Consider the following 21,086-nt stretch of genomic DNA (forward strand, 5'->3'; position numbering starts at 1 on the left):
AGCTAAAATCTTAAACCCATCTGCCTCCTAAGTCACCACTTCATCAACTTCAGCAATTCAATTATTCTCCAATCATTCAAGATCACATTCTTGTAAGCATATCTTGTATTACTTTTCTTATTATATTACTGACAATGCCATTATTCTAAGTAATTTACTCCTTCCACATCTCCAGTATCAAAACATCCTGATTCTTTAGCCTACACTAATAATCTACAATAGGACAGTTACAGCTGAATCAAATTAAATCTGTGAAGGAAAAAATGAGGGTTACAGGAAAACCACAGATTGATTCTGTAATGGGAAGAAATTTTTGTTGTGAGGTGAGGAGACTAAAGAATGTTTTTTGGCAGTCAGAAAGGGGACCAAAAAAGTCATTGTTACTGAACACTCTATCAACGCCATGCCGTATATCTAGTGATGACCAATCCTCTGTCTCATTCCAAGTGCTTTTTCTATTCCCTTTTTTCTGAGACTTTTCACACTTTGGTGAAACACTCCCAAGAGTCTAAATACTGTTGTATGGTCTACTCATGGGGCAGATTCATTCCTATACCTTGACCTTGTGAGAGCAGTCAGGGGGAGCTGTTTAGGGCAAGACCACAAAACCTAGAGAAAAATGACAGTGCTCTTTCTTTGGATATCCCACCAATATCTCTGGATATTCCTCTATTCATATCACAAATACCAACAAAGTGATCTAGTAACCATAAATGTACCCATCTACCCCCTTTGATTTGAAATGTTGATCTGTAATAGTCTGCAGTAACTGAGTATCATCATGTAGCTCTATTGTGTGTTAAAAAGCTCTTGCAGGCCCTGAAAGGGATGCGTGCTAAGAAGTAAACTGTAAAACTTCATAATATTTAGAAGCATTTTGCTACTCACTTCCCCAAGGACAGTATGAGACACACAGTAAGCTATTTTTGTTCACCTGCCCTACCTGAAACACAGTTTTGATATTCTTTATATTCTGGCATAGAGAAATAGCACATTAGACTGTAGAGAAAATAATTCTCCCTTATCATCAAACATTTATAAATGCATTATATGCCAAGTTGTAACTGCTCCCCTTGCAGTAAGTGCATCTTAAATTACAAGTTCAAGCATTACTACACAAGCAAGAAAGATTATTTTAAAGAAATCTTTATTTTCAGTTGTGAATTTCTTCCTCTTCCTTCAGTTATATATATAACACAAGTTACCTAATTAGCTCTTTGCTTTTTGGAGAGTGAATGGTCAAATCAAATACCTGTTTGCCACCAAGATGAACAGTTTTATGAGAATTTAATTTCAGCTTACCAGTTTACCATCTACACAACTCTCAGATGGATTAACATGTTTAAAAGTAACATTTACAAGATCAAGGAGTGCGAATGCCTACTTACTTTCAAGAATCCAGTATGAAAGGTCCTGCATTTTAAATTCCTACTGAACACATCTGACAAACAACAGCAGGAGTAGCCCTTCTTACAGGCTCAACATATAAAATATCTTTTCAGATGCTTTCAATTTTTTTCTTCCCAGTGCAGCAAATGGTGGCAGATGTTTTCCTTTCATGAGACTGTATGGCCACATGAGAATACAGCTACTGCTCAGGCGCGGGCTGACCAATGGGCAAGACAAGGGGAAAGGTACCATTTACTGACATACAGTAAAAGCAACAGAATTGGGATGCTTATTTTACAAAATCTATAAAGACATTTTTCTTTCTATTTAAAAAAAGTCTTGCTAATTCAAATAATGGAGATTCATCAAATGATGAGTTTACTGACGTAAAAATCATAAGTACACTAGAAATGTACATTTGCAAATTCTCTAATTTAAAGTGCACAGAATTTCAAGATGCCTGTATAAACATCCTTCTTCTCAAACACTGAAGAGGCCTGAACACAAGCCCTATGAGGAGAGGCTGAGGGAGCTGGGGTTGTTTAGCCTGGAAAAGAGAAGGCTCAGGGCTGACCTTATTGCTGTCTAACAGCTACCTGAAGGGAGGCTGTAGCCAGGTGGGGATTGGCCTCTTTGATGCAACCAAGCAACAGAACAAGAGGACGCAGTCTCAAGTTGTGCCAGGGGAGATAGAGGCTGGATGTTAGGAAATTCTTCACAAAGAGAGTGATTGGCATTGGAATGGGTTGCCCAGGGAGGTAGTGAAGTCTCCATCCCTGGAGGTGGTCAAGAAAAGCCTGGATGAGGCACTTAGTGTCGTGGTCTAGGTGACTGGATAGGGCTGGATAATAGGTTGGGCTGGATAATAGGTTGGACTGGATCTTGGAGGTCTCTTCCAACCTGGCTGGTTCTATGTTTCACTGACATCTCAAAGACTCCAGAGAGTCTCTTCCGTATAAGCAAACCCCTAATCACTTCCATTCCATCAAAAGCCTAGAATCAAACTGTTTATCTGAAAAATTTTCATATCCTTTACCTGACAACTGAAACAAGTTTTTCAAAAATCAGCACCATCTTTGAATGAGAACAAGGGATTTTAGATCTTGGAGGAACAATAAAATGCATTTGACACACAGTCAAGCGTAGCTATTTGGGGACCTTTCTGAACATCTTTACTTTAGAAATTCTCCTAATGGGTGGGGCTACCAACCCCTCCAAGACTAGTCTAACAGATCCAAATTTTCTGTCACTAACTGTGATCAACTGCAGCCAGTGAAAACCTAAGATGTCCCATATATATCAAACCCTGGAATAATCAGTGCACCAAAACTTCCTCATTAGTGGAAGACTTCCATTAGTGGATGGCTTCCAGGAAATTCATGTTAAAAATCAGGAACATGAGGCTGCTCTTTTCTTAAACAGGTTGTACAGAACACACACAAATGTCGGTATATGCATATTTTTTCTTCCATGTAACTTATGCATTTGATCATCTATATGAACATTCTTTTTAAATACATATTAAACACTATCCCATAGCAGTTTTCACTAGAAAGACCTTAGAGGACTACAGAAAGCAAGTAGTTAGTCCTAAGTGTGTTATGTTGTCTTTACCACCTGTGCATTCAGAGAGCTGCATGAGGCTGGGACATCCATTTAACTACCACTGTGCATGTACTGCAGGTGCCTGAAACTACAGTCATGAGACCAGATGGTAACACTTGGGTTCTAGCAGTTCTCTGTTCACCAAGATGATACAGTCTGTCACAGCTTTCCAGACACAGATTTGCCAATACATTTCACAGGATCACAGGATATTAGGGGTTGGAAGGGACCCCAGGAGATCATTGAGTCTAACCCCCCTGCCAGAGCAGGACCATGCAATCTAGCACAGATCAGAGAGGAAAGCATCCAGACAGGCTTTGAAAGGCTCCAGAGAAGGAGCCTCCACAACCTCCCTGAGGAGCCTGTTTCAGTGCTCTGTGACCCTTACAGTAAAGAAGTTCCCTCTTGTGTTGAGTTGGAACCTCTTTTGCTGCAACTTACACCCACTGCTCCTTGTCCTATCCCAGGGAGCAGTGAGCAGAGCCTGTCCCCCCCATCCTGGCCAGCCCTCAGGTATTTATAAACATTTATTCAATCTCCTCTCAGTCTTCTTTTCTCCAGACAAAAAGCCCCAGGTCCCTCAGCCTCTCCTCATCAGGCAGTGCCCTCCAGTCTCTTAATCATCCTCATAGCCCTCCGCTGGACCCTCTTCAGCAGATCCCTGTCCCTCTTAAACTGGGAAGCCTCAAACTGAACACACTATTCAAGATGAGGTCTCAGCAGGGCAGAGTAGAGGGGAAGGAGAACCTCCCTTGATCTGCTGGACACACTCTTCCTAATACACCCCAAGATCCCGTTGGCCTTCTTGGCCACTGTTTCTAAAAACTGCACAGCAATGCCTACTTCTTTTTTTTTAAATCTCGTTTCAATATCTCAGAAGTACCTGCCTTACTAGAACTAAAGAAAGAACTGTAAAAAACACTGAAGTGCTTACTCTGATGGAGACAGCAGCAAGGCTCCCCTTTTCTCCCCTAAAGCAAATATTTGACTGCAGCTCATACTACCCAAACAGAAAGTCTGGTAAGTTTCTAATTACATATTCATGTTACAATAATTTGATTGTCAAGTACTTTCCATCAATACAAACAACTACAGACTGTACTATGAATGCATATCCTGTATACACTTTTCTCACCCACATGTTCTTGAATTAGTTTGCTAACCTAACAGATAAAATTCCCACCCTCAGATGCAAAAGCAAGATAAAAAAATCAGCCTCCTCTTACTACACAGGAACTTGTAATATGTTACACCTTAAACAAGAATTTCTGAGGCAGACAGAGCCAATATAAAAAAAAAAAAATGTAAAAGGAAAGGACTCTTGGACAGCTTAACCCAGGCTTTACAAACTTGACAATCTTGGGCTAGCAGTAAGGAAGGCTTTTGTTTTACACAGTCTGAGATTGAGGTGGTCCCACTACTAGAACAACCTCAGCTAAGACATGCAAATAGAAATAAGAAAAGCAGTGTTTGGAGCATACTGGTCAAGGACCAGCAAAACATATGACAGCACACCACAAAACAGAGCAGCTCTGGAGTGGAATCACTGGCACTTCCTGTTTTGATTAACTGATTCAAAAGACGACACAGACTTCTGGTTAACTCCGTGCCTGGAAAATGCTTTGAGCACACTGACCTGCATTTCCCATTTGTGGTTTGAGCCTGAAGTGGCTCAGCCTGTTTGTTATGGAATTGACTCCTAGCAAATAGCTTGCCACCAAGGAAATTCAATGGCAGCTAACCCAACCTTACAGTTTCCTAACTAAACAGAGGTCTTACGTAGTCTTGAAGGTCCATTAGAAAAGCATTGTGAGAATACCGTCTTGTCACTGGCAAACTTCATTCTGAAATACCTGGCATACCCTCCTGGCTGCTGAACAAATAAGCATCATCACGTGAGAAGAGATGGTTCTATCACCACTAGTTTGCAAGTGACAAAACAATGACAGCTCCTCAGACAGAAGCTGAGAAGTAGGAAGTTATTCCCAGACTGCCAACTAAAGTTATTGATTTGGTAGTTGTGTATTACAGGCCTTTCATTTCCTTCTAGAAGATGACTTAGTCAAACTAAGTATTTTACACTTTAAGGTAGGAAGGTGGGAAGGAGTCATCTTCCAAGCAGAATTTTAAATACACTGAAGTAAATGAAGTAATCACACAACTGAAACCTTTACGTTAAATAAAGACACATGATACAGGAGATCGTTCACAGAAAGTAATTAAGCACACACAGCCATACTGATTAGGTGTAATATACTAAGCTGTATTTCTCCAGCTACATCACAATAGAAATGCTAAAGACTTGCACAAAATTCACAGTTGCAATTAAAAAACATTTTCCCTACTAAGGTAAGAAAATTTTCACTGTCTCGAAAATAGAGTAGGACCAGCAAAAGTATAATGAATAGTCCTATTAGAGAGGGATGCCATATTAAGAGAAACAATGAGAACATTCAGAGATCTATGATAGACTTCATTGAGCCTTAACATGGATGAGATAACCAGGGAATTTTAACCACAGTTTCTCCCTGTACACTGCCTAGGAACCAGCTAACAAATTATGAAGTGGAAGTTTTAGATGCATGCGAAATGCACCTTTTGTATACAGTATCTCAAACTAAAGCACTGACTCTCACAGGGAGTTTTGGTGTCAAAATCATAAATGTGCTCAAAAAAACCCACACCTGGAAAGAGGTCAGGGTATGAATAAAACACCACTTATCTCAGGAAGTACACAAAATGTCTGATCAACACCTGGGATGATGTATTCAGTCCACACGTGGTATTTACAGTTTTTCTATCTTTTGACCATGGTAACTTTGTAATGTGCTTCTATTTGTTTGGTTGTTTTTTCCCCTCTTTGTCACCTTGCTACTGAAATTTCAGTATAAAGGTATGAAAACAGGAGGTAAAACACAAACAGGAACAGAAGTCATTACCAGGTCCCTTCTTGCCATTTCTGTATGCTTGTTCATTTACAAGCCCATAACCCTTAGTAAAAACAGAACAAACCTTGTCAAGATAGGGAAATTTTCTGGTGGAGTGGTGTTGTCATTCTGCTTTTCACCAGATCAGCTATCTACATCCAGGGAAAAGAGAAAACAACCTCCTTCCCACAATTATTGCTAATACTATTACTAATTAAAAAAGACAGTGGTAAGTAGTGCAGGTGGTTTGGAGGGTGGAGGGCAGGTGGGAGTGTTTGGTTTGCTTTTCCCTTTTAAAAATAGTTTCCAATCCAACTGTACATGCTTATGGCCTGCCACCAAAAAGCTTTTGCCCAGTAACATCAACAAAGTAATAGGTATTAGCAAGAAAAAAATCCCTTCTCCTTTCCCCATCTGTGTAACAGAAAGGTGTCCACCTACTTTTCAGGTCAGTTCAGTATAGCATATGAAAGATACTTAAGAGGGAAACAAAGATGGTACCCCGAAGACACACTAATTAGCACTTAGTAGTACTGTATTCAGAGTTCACCTATACCTGGTGTCTCCAGTTATTATCCTCCTCTCAAATCTCTTTTATATACAAAGCAAATTTTTTTATTCAAGTTTACAACTTTGGTGGTTTTTTTTAATTTACAACTACTTCTCTAGATACTGCATCAGCTCAAATCCTTTGAGATTAGAGTGATGAAATAACATTTATGATGATCCACTACATCTACCACTCTCTAATCCTGTAGATGCCTGACATGTACTCAAGCACAGATTATCTTTTCACTTCAGCACACTAGTTGCTCTTTCAAATGGCTGATGGGGTTCTAGTGCCCACAGCAGATCACCTAGATTAACGAAGCTATTATCACAGTATCATCAGGGTTGGAAGAGACCTCACAGATCATCAAGTCCAACCCTTTACCACAGAGCTCAAGGCTAGACCATGGCACCAAGTGCCACGTCCAACCTTGCCTTGAACTGCCCCAGGGACGGCGACTCCACCACATCCCCGGGCAGCCCATTCCAGTGTCCAAAAATGCTATATACAGCTCTGTAAGTACAGACTTCTACAGTACACACATGTTCCCCAAACAATCTCAATTTTTAAATGTGCTTGTAATGACATAGCCTTAGAACAGAAACTTTCTGGTAGATAAAGAAGTGATCATTCAGGACATCGACTCACGTATAGAGACCTCTGCTCATAGACAGTTTGAAAACTGTCATTTACTCTTCAACTGTCTTAGTGGAACAGAAATTACATGCTCATCTCCTCCTGGAGAAAATAACAGGAAATTAGTTATTGGGATTGTGTCAGGGCAAAAATGGTAACTTCACCACTGACTCCAAGTCCTTTGCTTTTGAGTAGTACACAAGTATGTTAAATCCATGCTAGCTGTTGCTTTGTTTGCAAGATGTACAACACACCTCTGGATTACCAAGCATGCTTTTAGGAGAATGTGACCAAATGAGAAGAAATAGTACTTGCCTGTCTTCTTGTCTGGTCAGACATAAAACAACCCAAAAGAGCCAAGGTAAGTAATCAAGACATGTGTTCAGCATATAGACCACGTGACAGCCTTTCTCTGCTGTTGGGCTATAGATTGACCACAAACTTTGCGCTTGTCATGGTGAATTCCACCTTCATAGCTTTATGAATTTGCTCAGGGTGTGCAGAAAGTTAAAGATTTTGAGCATGTCAGCTGAAGATAAAATACGACTTAGTTGTGTTAAATGCTGATCTTACTCTTGAAGTCATTTCTGTAAAATTTGAGTTCCAAAAGAGGACACCTGCTCCTCTCTGTCAGTCAAATGTATAAATGTCAAATGTACATTAAATCTTGGCAGATCTCTGTAAATGAAGAGTCAAGTCTGTGTTTTCTGAAAAGGATTTCAACGTTGTTTGTAACTGTGGCCAAAATCTGCAAGGTAACAATCTAAGGTGCAGACTTTCTTAGAGAATGAGCAGATGACAACTGGTGAAATCTGCTAGCCTACGTCTCTGAAGCTGTCCCACCAGTTACAGCGATCACATTTGTACCAAAATGGGGAAAAGTGTGAAGGGTCAACAGAATCACAGCTTAAAAAATACCCTATGTGGACACTGCCTCCATTCCAGTTAAGCAAAACTGAAACAGTGAGAAGCTAGATGTAGGAGGGCCCAGTGCTCACTATCTTTTCTTGAACAGATTTAATGGTATGGAAGAGAATTCTGAAACATGTCAGTGATTTGACATTTCAGGCTTACTCTGTTTAGCCTCTTAGTTATACATGAGCCAAACACCCTCATCACCCATAATCAGTCACAGGAACACCTTTAAGATATCAAGGCAGTAGAATTCAGCAAAAAAAACAACCAAAAAAACAAACCACTCTGTAACACTTTATTAATATTAAAAACCCACCATAACAGCATTTTGTAGCAATCAAACATTGTGTCGGAAGACAAGATGTTCAACAGGCATGTCACTTAATTGTTAGCAGTCCCTTATTTCCACTAAAGTATCAGTAACAAGCAGGACCAGAAAGACTGTACCAGATAAAATTTGTCTGATACAGCAACTTTTTCCAATATACCTTCCTGTAAGAGGTATCCTTTAGTTAATGCCTTTTGTCTTTTCTCCTAACTGAAACGTAGACAGAGATTAGATCAAACAGCTACTGAAGACTGTCACCAGCATGAAAAAGAGAAGGCTCAGAAATTTTTGTAAGGGATATATGGTGCCTGCTTTACCCTTGAAATAAAATTCAGCATACATTAACCTTACCTCAGAATTAGGAAACTGAATGAAGCTGTACTGTACTTCAAGTTTCCTCCAGACTGTTTTCATCTGTACTTCCACTTCATTAGTTCAAAGGTGGTATTATGGAAATGCATATTTCTATTAATCTGTAAAACAGGAAGATAATTTGACTTAATAGATGTCCTAAGAAATCGTATTGACAGTTTAGAGTACCGAACGTGAAAAGCATTTTACAGATACTTGTATCAAGAATTTCAGAAGCTACTGCGAACTGCTTCTAGATAGAAAAAACTTTTTACACTCCTGCATCTCTAATAGTTCTGTGGTTGCAGTATATTTGTAAAACACCACAGAGCATTTGAAATTTATTTTATTCATACTTTATCACTAAGGAAGAGGGTTGTTAAAAATCTCTGTAGATAATTTTCCTTTGAAAATAAGCCTTTCTGATCTCTCCTAATAAGTCTTGGATTCACCTGGTCTACATTAGCCAGGTTTACAAGTCTCCATATACCAAGTTTCTAATTTGTTGTTAGAGAATTTGTTTGTTTGCTTGGGTTTGTTTTGTGGTTTCTTTTTGTTTTTCCTTCTTTAAACAAGCAGCAGATTAGAGAAAGGACACATCAGTGGTGATACCAATGGAAAACCAACAAACAATGCTCAAATGAATCTTTCTTAAGCATCAGAGTGCCTGTAAAACTACAGCTTCACAGCATAATCCCAGTGGTGACACCCCATTAGTTCCAGTAGACAAGGAATTGCAATATACCAAGAAATAGTAAGCTGGTTCATTGTAGTTGCACACAGGCATGACTACTCCTGGGAAGAAAATGAATACCAAGAGTCTGGAAAAAAGCACTGGCAAAAAGGTGGGTTTGATTTTTTATTTGTTTTTCAACTGGCATAAATTCAAGCATTAAAGGAAAGCCTAACACAGGCTCTAACCTGGCACTCTAAGCACAGTGAGCAAGCCTGTTTTGCATCAGATCCCAGTATTTTCAAATGCTCTGGGGAAAGCTAAGTTGGGTCTATCTGCTTTACCACTTAAGAGTCTGTCTTGGGATATGCCACCTACAGCAAACTCATAGAATCGCAGAATCAACCAGATTGAAAGAGACCTCCAAGATCATCCAGTCCAGCCTAGCACCCAACCCTATCCAGTCAACTAGACAATGGCACTAAGTGCCTCAGCCAGGCTTTGCTTCAACACCTCCAGGGACAGCGACTCCACCACCTCTCTGGGCAGCCCATTCCAATGCCAATCACTCTCTCTGTGAAGAACTTCCTCCTAACATCCAGCCTAGGCCTCCCACAGCACAACTTGAGATTGTGTCCCCTTGTTCTGTTGCTGCTTGCCTGGCAGAAGAGACCAACCCCCACCTGGCTACAGCCTCCCTTCAGGCAGTTGTAGACAGTGTCACAATCTTTTCAATATTTTAATCACTCCAGCTTTCAAAAAGCCCAGACACAAATTTTATCATTTACAAGTCTCAGTTTTATGACTGCAAACATAACCTTAAAAGCAACATAAAAGCTCAAACACCAGTAACCCTGCTATACAAGCAGTCTCAAAGTATAAAGATTTAATAACTTACTTTTGAAAGCCAAGGCCAACAGTACCAGAAATAGAGACGGCTCAACTACGTAATTCCATGACTTCCAGCAGAGAGGGAGTTTCAGCATCCACTTTTTTTCTCTTTTCCTTTCTAAGCACCACAAAGACCTTTACCATTACAAGAAGGTCAGAATACTTCTGTTCCCATGTCAATTTATAAATTCTGCACACTGAGGTTCAATAGTCTTGATAATAAATAATAAATTTGTATAAAATGGGAACCCGAATCCACACTGAATATCAGATAGCATCAATTCTTAAAGACAACTGTCTCCACTCAGCAGACAGGCTGACACTTGACTGTTACTTCTCCCACAGTAGAACTGAAAAAACCCAACAAACATTCTTGACATGGGCAAGTGTTTGTGGAGACCCTTTTTGCTTTTTAAAAGAAAGCTTGTAAAGAACCTGAGAAATGCATCCCTTTCTTTCTCCATATATGTAATTAATCAGATAATTGAGTTCATCTTCTGGTGGATTCCAGAAGAAGCAACTGTAAACAGGAGACTGGTGTGCTGCCTTTACAAAACCTCCAATCCTCCAGTATTATCTGATTTATACAAATGCCACGTTGTGTTATTTTAAATATGCTGCTTTACAAGGATAAAGATATTTCTGAACAATGCTGGTCATTTTGTTTTGTTTTTGAAATGATGCCTCTTGGTATTTTCTCCAAACTCCTAAACTGATAATATTTAGTAAATATTAATATCTGTAAGCTTTAACTGCATTTCCTGATCATGTTCCCATGTATCTGATATCCAGACTCTCTTACCAAACAAAATTATTGTAGTGAACTTACTGATCTGCACAACTCTAGGTATGTCTACATTAGCATCTTAATGCAAGTCAGGACTGTGCCTTTGAAGACAATCTCCCAAACAACTGTATTTTCCTTGCTTTGCTTTACATTGCAAAGCCATCTCCAGGTACATGAACTGCATTTCTTTTAAGTAAAACTGGATTAGAAAGCAAGCTTCAGTTGTGCATCGTGCACATTCCAGCCACTAACAGGAATGCAGCCACTGAAGCAGATTTAGGACCAGCTTGAAAGAAAACCGTTGCAACCTGTACAGTATGGATGCCAGGTTCTTAGCACCTGAGAGATCAGACCCTATTACACCACCTTGCTTGGTAATGTGGACACAGCCTCTTTTGAGACTTCCTGAATGTTTGTGTCAGTTCCAAATCTGTTTCTCTTCCTTTCCCAAAAGGGGAACTACAAAATCTCTTTCAGAGATGGGACTGAAATTAATGATAATCATTAATTTATGTGAGTGACCTTGCTGTGTTACTGTTTGTTTTGCTTCATCATCAGCATGAGATGCTACTTAAGAGCATACTTAATTTTCTAAAAATCAATTAACTTCAAGATTTATTTTATACAGTTACAAAAAATGCTTAATTATTAATGGATTTATTTTTCCAAATGTTTAGGGCCACTCCTGATGGCATCTTCCAGAGAAGTGCTATCAAGAACGGTTGGATGAATTATCTGCACAACTCCACCTTTGCTTCATTAGAACTTTGTATATTACAATAAGAAGCACAAATAAACTCAAAAGTCAGAGCCTCACAGTGCTCATCACTAGTTACATATTAAGTCCAATTTCTAACTTCGAAGATTAAATTTGGGATCTTCATATACTATCAAGGCACCAACACCAACACCCAGTCTGAAAAAAGGAAAACCTGAATTACATTAATGCACCAATTATCTCATTAACCCAGAAAACCATCAATTTTCAGGGAACAGTCTAAAATGAGCTGATTTAAGCCACACCAGAAGGAGGGCAGAGAGCAGGAGTTAACAGTCATGATGAAGGAGTGGAATTACAGTTGCAAAACTCAAGTGAGACTGGCCCACCTGACGAAGGAAACTGTAGATTTCTTTTTCTTGCCTTCCTATCTCTAGATCCTACTTCCCTTCTTCTCCATAGCTCTAGTTCCTCCCAGATCCAGGGTCACATCCAAGTCATTCCCTCACCTGCCTCCTCTGCAGTGAAAAATTTTGTTGGCACTTCACTGTCCGTTATGCTCTGTTCTTCCACTTCATTCCCCCTTCGCTCCAACTGCCTCACTATTTTACTTCACTTTTTTTACTTCATCTATCTTATATTATCTCTTCCTCCTGAAAGCATCTTGTTAATTGTTACAGCTAGGAAAATGTGCCAGAAATTTGGGAAATGCCTTTTGTTTTCTTCCTCAAGATAACTTTCCATCTATGTATTAGAAATTTTACAGCAGAGTAAGACAGCAGAGGTAGAGAAAGGCCTTCCTGATGTGGCTATGAATATCCAATAGCCTGAGAAAGCTATAGCTGAATAAGTACCACAGCTTTTAGCTAAAAAGCAAGAATGGAGAGGGTGGCACATCAGAAACTTGCAACTGCAGGAAGACAGGATGCTCAGAAAGGTTTTATCTTTAAATGAAAATTGATTTTCCACAGTTTTTAGAAACAGAAGGCTGGAGAGTTGGGCCCATGCCAACCTGCAAGCTCCTGCATTCATGTTGAGGCAATCCCAGGCACATAGGCTGGGCAGTGACAGGTTTGAGAGCAACCCCGAAGGACTTGGGGGTGCTGGTAGATGAGAAGCTCAGCATGAGCCGACAGTGTATACTTGCAGCCCAAAGAGCCAGTTGTATCCTGGGTTGCATCACAAGAAGTGTGGCCAGCAGGCCAAGGGAGGTGATGTTCCCTCCTCTGCATCGCTCTTGTGAAATCCCACCTGGAGTACTTTGTGTCCAGCTCTAGAACTCCTATTACAAGGAAGATGGATGTGCTGGAACGTGTGCAGAGAAGGGCCATGAGGATAACAAGAGGGCTGGAGTACCTCTTCTGTAAGGACAGGCTGCGAGAGTTGGGGATGTTCAATTTGCAGAAGAGGAGGCACAAAAGAGACCTTTTTGTGGCCTTTCAATATCTGACGGGGTCTACAAGAAAGCTTGTGAGGAACAGTTTAGGGTGTCAGATAATGACAGGACTAGACAGAGTGAATGCAAGCTAGAGGATGTTAGATTAGATGTCAGGAAGAAGTTCTTCACCATGAGGGTGGTGAGACACTGGAACAGGTTACCCAAAGAGACACTTCCTGGAAGTCTCATTCCTGCAAGTTTTCGAGGTCAGGCTGGATGCAGCTCTGGGTAACCTGATCTAGTAGATGTTCCAGCCCCTGGCAGGGGAGTTAGAATTAGATGATCCTTGAGGTCACTTCAAACCCTGACAATTCTGTAATTCTGTGAAATGGCAAATCTTTGTGGTACCAGACATCTCTCACTATAATACAAAAATATACATATTTAAAGGAACATAAGTTTGGAATCCAAGTCAAAGTACCACAACAGTTAAAGTAATTACAATAAGTACACGATCCTACAAGGACCATATATGCATAGGTGTAGACTATGGGTTAAATACTTCTCCACTCACTCCAGCACCAGTTACTCCTTTCTTGCTCTTTTATTTCCTCCATTCTCTAGCAGTTTCACTTCTGCAGGGTTAACTGCTCAGCTAGCCATACCTTTAGTCCAACTTATGTAACAGAACTTAATGTTCCTGTAAATTTGGTCCATATCACAGGCATGGGCTGGTGTGGTAACAGTTAAATCAGAAAAAGCAGTGTTAATAACCTTCAGCAGCTGAGATTTGGAGAGGAAGCAAAAGGGATGAGAAAAGCAGGTGGTGCTAGAAAGATGCCTGTGTCTGTATGCAGTGTCAGAGTTCAGTGAGCTGATAGCTCTGCTAACCATAGACAGGAGAGGTTTCAGAAGCAGAATTATTCATTTTCAGGTAAACTATAGTCCTAAACAAAAGGCTTTTTGTTAGAATACTATGCACAAAGAAAATACATCACAGGGTAGGAGAGCAGCCTAGAAGATGCTTCAGTTTACAATCTCATGACTGCTCTCAAAACATTTAGTGAGAGTTGCCATAAGCTAGGAAGAGTTTTAAAAATAGCAAGTATCCTGCTTTTATAAGTCTATTACAGCTGTGAAATAAGTGACATTTTAAGGAATGCAGCCATACCAAGTTTCCAAATCCGAGAGTTCACGTCCAAGGATAAGAATTTCCTAAGGAAAACTTTTTCACTCTGTTTATGCGTGAAAGAAATCCCAAAGCAGGCTGAGAAAAGCAAACACTGTACTTGGGGCCCGCTGTTTTTGTCCATTGAATGGTGAAGGTATGAGAGAAAGGACATCTCATGAAACAAACAGCACTTCCCAATTCAATAAAACCCATTATATGAAATAAAATGGAGTGGCTAAACAAGCATATTGCCCTTCCAGCCTCTGGACACCAAGTTTTCAGGTAGGAAGATGGGAAATAAGAGCCTGAAATATGGTTCAAGAACATTTACCCAATTCTTGAGGCAAGCTAGTTAAAAATAATTCAAAATCACTCAAGTAAAAATATACCTACATGAAAGCTAACTCTTAAAATTAATTGCGTTTCCTTGACTTCTAATAAACAATAACCCAGTTATTCTTGCAAGGCATATTTTTAAGGCAAGGAATTATATTCTGGCACTTGATATCACACTACTCTTCAAATATGTATTAGAGTGGTTTGGCTTTTGTAGTCAAATTAGTTCAGGATAGCACTGATCTTTTCAGCACTTATAGGTTGCACTTGGAAAGCTCAGATTTTGTTGTCTTTGTTGATTACTGCATGGATCCTTTACAACATTAAAAAAGAAGGTATTACATTAAGAGGTTTACAGAACTTCAGAAATACTACCTTGGAATAGTTTGATGAAAACAAGCTATCACATAAATCACACAGATTTAAGTATCAGCTGGTGTATTTAAGTACTAATCTAACCTGGCTGGCTGTGCAAGCAGATAGAAAAGCAACTGCTGCTACCACTAATGCGAAACCTCTTGACTGACCTTTCATTTCCTTTCTGACAGAAAACACAGGCCACCAAAAAACCAAACAACCACTTTTCTTCAAGTCATATTTCCCTCTTGACTGGAAAAACATACTTCTCTGTAAGACGCATGCACCTTCCTTAGCTTACTGAGAGTGGATTTTTTATTTCATGAACATGTTTTTGTCAGAAGTTAAATCATAAGTTAAACATCCAACTGTTATACCATGTCCCTAGAGAGTTTCTCTACTTGGGAGGTACCAGGTGACCCTTCACACCATTTGATGAGGTGGTGGAGGCACCGTCCCTGGGGGTCTTCAAGAAAAGACTGGATGAGGCACTTAGTGCCATGGTCTAGTTGACTGGATAGGGCTGTGTGCTAGGTTGGACTGGATGATCTTGGAGGTCTCTTCCAACCTGGTTGATTCTATGAACAGATCCTGGTTTACAGAATTGTACTGATCTCTTTGCACAGGATGCAAGAACTTGTACTCTTGTGAAGCTTTACAATGATGCAAGCACATACAGACAGAAGACACCCCAAGCAGGTACTATCTGAAGGACTGCCATGCAACTTCACGTCTCAATACTTCTCCTGCCTTTGTTACACATTTCCATTTTCATCATTTGAGTTTCCTGGTGAGATAGAAGACAGTGTTCTACAGGACAAAGCTCCTGAAAAATCATTGCCCAAGAACATATCTAGAAGAGGTATGTCATGGAATTTGCAAGGCAAGACTGTGCAATAGCATACGGACAGACTGCTTTTTCCAGAATGATATGAATCTGCATAAATCACAATGTACTGTATTCTCTGCAGCATCTAGTAGCACAAGGAATTCATTACTAAGGCCAAGAGAATCCAGACATAAACCTCCTCAAAATCCATAATGAAGTTCTGCCTCAGAAGTAGGGCAAGAAAATTCCACCAGGCTTTCACTTCATCCTGGCAGATAAAATTTCCTACAGTCAAAAGAGTTTAAGCCTCCTAATTCTTTAGAGGGTTTTCCTGAGTATTTTATTTTGGCATACCAAGCTGCATTATCTGGAGTCATCTAAAGGACTGACTCCACTGCCTGCTGTGCTGCAGGAGCAGGCTCTGCACTCCTGTTGAGGCTACAATATTCCTCTCAGTTGCCTCTAACATTCTTCATCCAGTAAGCCAGAAGCTGAAAAATCACCAGACTCTTTATATTCTGTTGCTAAAAGGAGTCTGAGAATGGCTTGCCATTAAAAAGAGAAGCAGTTATATAGTAGGCCACCCTCAAAGGCAATCCTGTCAGCCTACAGTACTGGTGATGCATCAAAGTCAGACAGCTCATTCAGCACAGAGAGGTCAAGTCAGAATCTGACTTGCCAAGCTTTGTCAAGAAATAACTGTGATAAAACTTTTGCTGTGCAACTCCTTTTCATCATGTGCCACAGTTCCCCAAGTATCCAAAATACTTCTCTAACAAGTACTTTTCCTCTTCAAGAGATCAAAACCCAACTGTTTTGCCTCAGCTTTGGAGGTAGACAGCTCAAAAATTCCTCCATCAACAATCTGAACTTCTCACAATACTCAAGAGGCTGATGAACAGTCTTCTGCTGCATTTGCCACTGCTTAAAACATATGACTGGTAGTCTACAACTACCTGAAGGGAGGCTGTGGCCAGGTGGGGGTTGGCCTCTTCTCCCAGGCAATCAGCAAGAGAACAAGGGGACACAGTCTCCAGTGGTGCCAGGGGAGGTCTAGGCTGGATGTTAGGAGGAAGTTCTTCCCAGAGAGAGTGATTGGCATTGGAATGGGCTGTCCAGGGAGGTGGAGTCACCGTCTTTGGAGGTGTTGAAGAAATGACTGGATGAGCCACTTAGTGCCATGGTTTAGTTGACTGGCTAGGGCTGTGTGCTAGGTTGGACTGGATGACCTTGGAGGTCTCTTCCTACCTGGTTGATCCTATGACTCTATGGTTGTGATACCACAGACTTCACAAGCCTCCTGAGTTTCAAAAATTTATCAGAACCAATACCTATGCTCCATGCTGTTTATCTATCAGGCGAATTTCATAGTCAGCTTTCCCACCATGTTTCAGACCCTTGCTGGGCCCTGCTCACCACCTGTCTAATACATTACCTTGTGTAGATTGAAGCAATAACAGAATTTGATCACTTGGCACACAGACCCAGCAGTGCATGGTCTTATCACAATACTGATCCTGGGAGTGTTGCCCAGACTTCAATTTCTCTCTAACAAAAGCACCAATGAAATCTACCTTCCGCCTGTGCCACAGGACATACTAGACCACATTTTGATAGCTGATCCTCTTCTCCCTCCCACTAAGATTCCTGAAAAAGGTCAAGTATTTCTTCAATTTATCTTTTTTTCCCCAGAGTCCTTGAAACAGTCACAAACAATTTCAGAAACTTGATTTAAAAAGCACACACCAAAAAAAAGAACAAAAACACACAAAAAACCCCAATAACCCAAACACACAAAAATAACCCCCCAGATAAATGAAAACATCCGACAACAACAACAAAAAACCCCAACAAAAAAAAAACACTAAAAAAAACCCACACCAAATCCCATGGTCTTGGGCACGAGCAAACAAAGCCTCAAACTACATGAGTGTTCTATCACACTGATTTATACATCTCTCCATGCGTGTAGGGTTCATGCTAGTTTTCTTTCACTTTTAAACTCAGCCTGTAGTGTGGTGGGTTGAACCACAGGTGATGGATATCACCAGGTATCCATCAAAGCCACTCTGTCACTGCTTTCATCAACACAACAGAGAAGGAAAAAAACCCTAAAAGGTTTGTGGGTCAAAATAAGGACAGGGACATGTCACTCAACAGTTGCTGTCATAGGCAAAACAGATGACTTGGGGAAAATTAATTCAGTTTATTACCAACCAAATCAGAGTAAGGCATTGAGAAATAAACCCAAATCTTAAAACACCTTCTACCCACCCCTCCCTTCTTTCTGGGCTAATCCTTTCTCTACTTCATTTGCACAGGCAGCAGAAGAATGTGGATGGTGGTCAGTTCATAACAAGTTGTCACTGCTGCTTCCTCCTCCTCAGAGGGAAGACTCCTTCCCCCGTTGCTATGCTCCAGCATGGGGTTCCTCCACTAAATTTTCCAACCTGAGTCCTCTTTTCAGGCTGTAGTTCTTCAGAACATACTGTTTCAGTACGGGTTCTCTACAGAGTCACAAGTTCTGCCAGCAAACCTGCTCTCCAGGGTGGTCTGCTCTCTCTCAGTGAGTCCACAGGGCTTTCCAGGAACCTCCTCCAGCGCCAGCTTCCCACAGGGTTACAGCCTCCTTCAGGCACATCCACCTGCTCCACTGGGGAGTCCTCCATAGGCTGCAGGTGGCTATTCACACTACTGTTAACTTGCATGGGGCAGGGTGCACACTCCACCTTACTACGGTCTTCTCCATGAGCTGCAGGGGAATATCTGCTCTGGTGCCTGGAGCACATCCTCCCCTCCATCTTCACTGACCTCAGTGTCTGCAAAGTTGTTTCTTATATATTCTCATTCTTCTCTGGCTGCAGTTGCTGCTGTACAGGTTTGTTTTTTTCTGCCTCCTTAAATGTGTTATCACAGAGGCACTACCACCATCAGTGATGAGCTTGGATTTGTCCACCAGTGGATCTATCTCAAAACCAGCAGGCATTGGCTCCATCAGACATAAGGGAAGCTTCCAGCAACTTCTCACCCTTGAAGCCCTTGGCACATAAGCCCAACACACACAGCCATGAAGTATCATATTAAATGCCACTTACTGGGTTGGTAACTGCTGACAATGAACAGAGGTGACAGGAACATGTAGTTCAGAATGAGAAAACCTTTCCAAGGGTATCGCTGCCTTCTGCAAATCACTATGTTGGAGCCATCATCTCAACAGCTCTGAACACATGGAGTGTGACAGCATCTTTAAGGAAATCAGGGCACATCTCAGACATTCCACCTCTCCCCAGATGGTTCAAGGCTTTCACTATAAGGAGACTTATCAGGTACATGTATTTTCCTACAGAAAATGATACTGAATACACTCCAACATTCAAGAGAGTAAAACAATGCCCTTGGGGGAATGAACACAACGTGCTGCAGCTCAAAAAATGACTTTCAAATTCAGACATAAGAATACAAACATATCTAGACATTTTTGGCAGTTTAAATACACTAAGAACCCTTACAATTAATGGTTTTCTAAATATCATAAAAATCTCTTTACTAGCTCAAGTATGTTCCTCCATAAAAGCAAAATAAACACCCATGTCTCCTATCGTAACTCCACCTTTCACAATAGAACATTTAAAGTTTGAATGCTTTCCCCTACTGTACCTCAGACAGAAAACAGTTGAATGTCTTCGTGCATGACAAAATTGTCCACGATGAGCATTATTTTAAAAGAATAAGGAAATCTTCACAGTATCACAGTATCATCAGGGTTGGAAGAGACCTCACAGATCATCAAGTCCAACCCTTTACCACAGAGCTCAAGGCTAGACCATGGCACCAAGTGCCACGTCCAATCCTGCCTTGAACAGCCCCAGGGACGGCGACTCCACCACCTCCCCAGGCAGCCCATTCCAGTGTCCAATGACTCTCTCAGTGAAGAACTTTCTTCTCACCTCCAGCCTAAGTCTCGCCTGGTGCAGCCTGAGGCTGTGTCCTCTTGTTCTGGTGCTGGCCACCTGAGAGAAGAGAGCAACCTCCTCCTGGCCACAACCTCCCCTCAGGTAGTTGTAGACAGCAATGAGGTCTCCCCTGAGCCTCCTCTTCTCCAGGCTAACCAATCCCAGCTCCCTCAGCCTCTCCTCGTAGGGCTGTGCTCAAGGCCTCTCCCCAGCCTCGTTGCCCTTCTCTGGACACGCTCAAGCATCTCAATGTCCCTCCTAAACTGAACACAGTACTCAAGGCCCAGAACTGAACACAGCACTCAAGGTGAGGTCTAACCAGTGCAGAGTACAGGGGCAGAATGACCTCCCTGCTCCTGCTGACCACACCATTCCTGATGCAGGCCAGGATGCCACTGGCTCTCTTGGCCACCTGGGCACATATCCAGAAGCTAGCAGTTGGCACAGAGGTAGAGATGAATATTTTTTCCCCCTGGAGCTACAAAAATGCAGATATTCTATTTAATGGCCTACACTGAAACCAAAATCTTATGGGCATTAGAGGTACAAAAGCACAGAATTCTCACCTCACTCAATAAAATTTTCATTTGTTTCCACCATTGTAAAGCAAAATGAAAGAATCAGTCAAATACCATTAAATCCTTAAATTGGTACTGACTACAAAAGTAAGTGAAGCATATTCAGATGAAATTCATTCAGTATGCATTACATCACGAGCATTCATATTTATACACTAAACCCTAAATTTAGGCACCTTTTAACAACAACAAACAAAAAAATACCCCAAAACCAAACACCACCCAAAATCAAACCATACCACTGGTAGAAATCACAATGTGGACTTGACTTTCTAGAACCAATAAGTCAAGCTTTAATCAGCACTAGAATTTGATGAACACTTATTGTAAAGTGTTTTCATTCAGAGTAGTTCTGATTTATCAATAGTCCTTTAGGAAAATCTGACTACAGTAAGGATGCTCAAACAGGAAGCAGATGGTGTGGTTTAGAGTGCTGCAAAATATCCATGCATCCTTTGGGAGTCCAACTGCTGACAATCACCTACACAAGCATACACAAATTGTATAAAGTTCTCAGTAAGCCCATCCATATTCTCCAGAACACAACCTCATTCCTGTGAAATAGTGACAGGAGATTTAAACAATAATCAAATTTCCTCCTGAACCACTCCCTTCCCCAATTGAAAAAGTAAATTAAAAGAAAAAAAAAGTATTTAGAGGAGACAACCAAACACAAGAAGCTTTTGCAGACAACAGATTTTAGCTTAACAGCTT

The 21,086-nt window shown here is 40.9% G+C and overlaps 1 protein-coding gene across 2 annotated transcripts in view; it reads right to left on the bottom strand.

Annotated features, from left to right (window-relative positions):
• The window catches only part of BMPR1A (bone morphogenetic protein receptor type 1A), a 90,238-nt gene that overhangs the window by 40,259 nt on the left and 28,893 nt on the right, over positions 1 to 21,086 (bottom strand). The window contains exon 2 of one of the 2 annotated variants that reach the window (XM_064145109.1): positions 8,702 to 8,823. The exons of the other annotated variant lie outside the window; for it this stretch is intronic. The gene's annotated coding sequence lies outside the window, so the exon portion shown is untranslated. The remainder of the gene's footprint in view (positions 1 to 8,701; positions 8,824 to 21,086) is intronic. 2 annotated transcript variants of the gene reach the window in all.

This window comes from Pogoniulus pusillus, chromosome 6 (genome assembly GCF_015220805.1).
Source record: "Pogoniulus pusillus isolate bPogPus1 chromosome 6, bPogPus1.pri, whole genome shotgun sequence".
In the NCBI taxonomy this organism is placed as follows: domain Eukaryota; kingdom Metazoa; phylum Chordata; class Aves; order Piciformes; family Lybiidae; genus Pogoniulus; species Pogoniulus pusillus.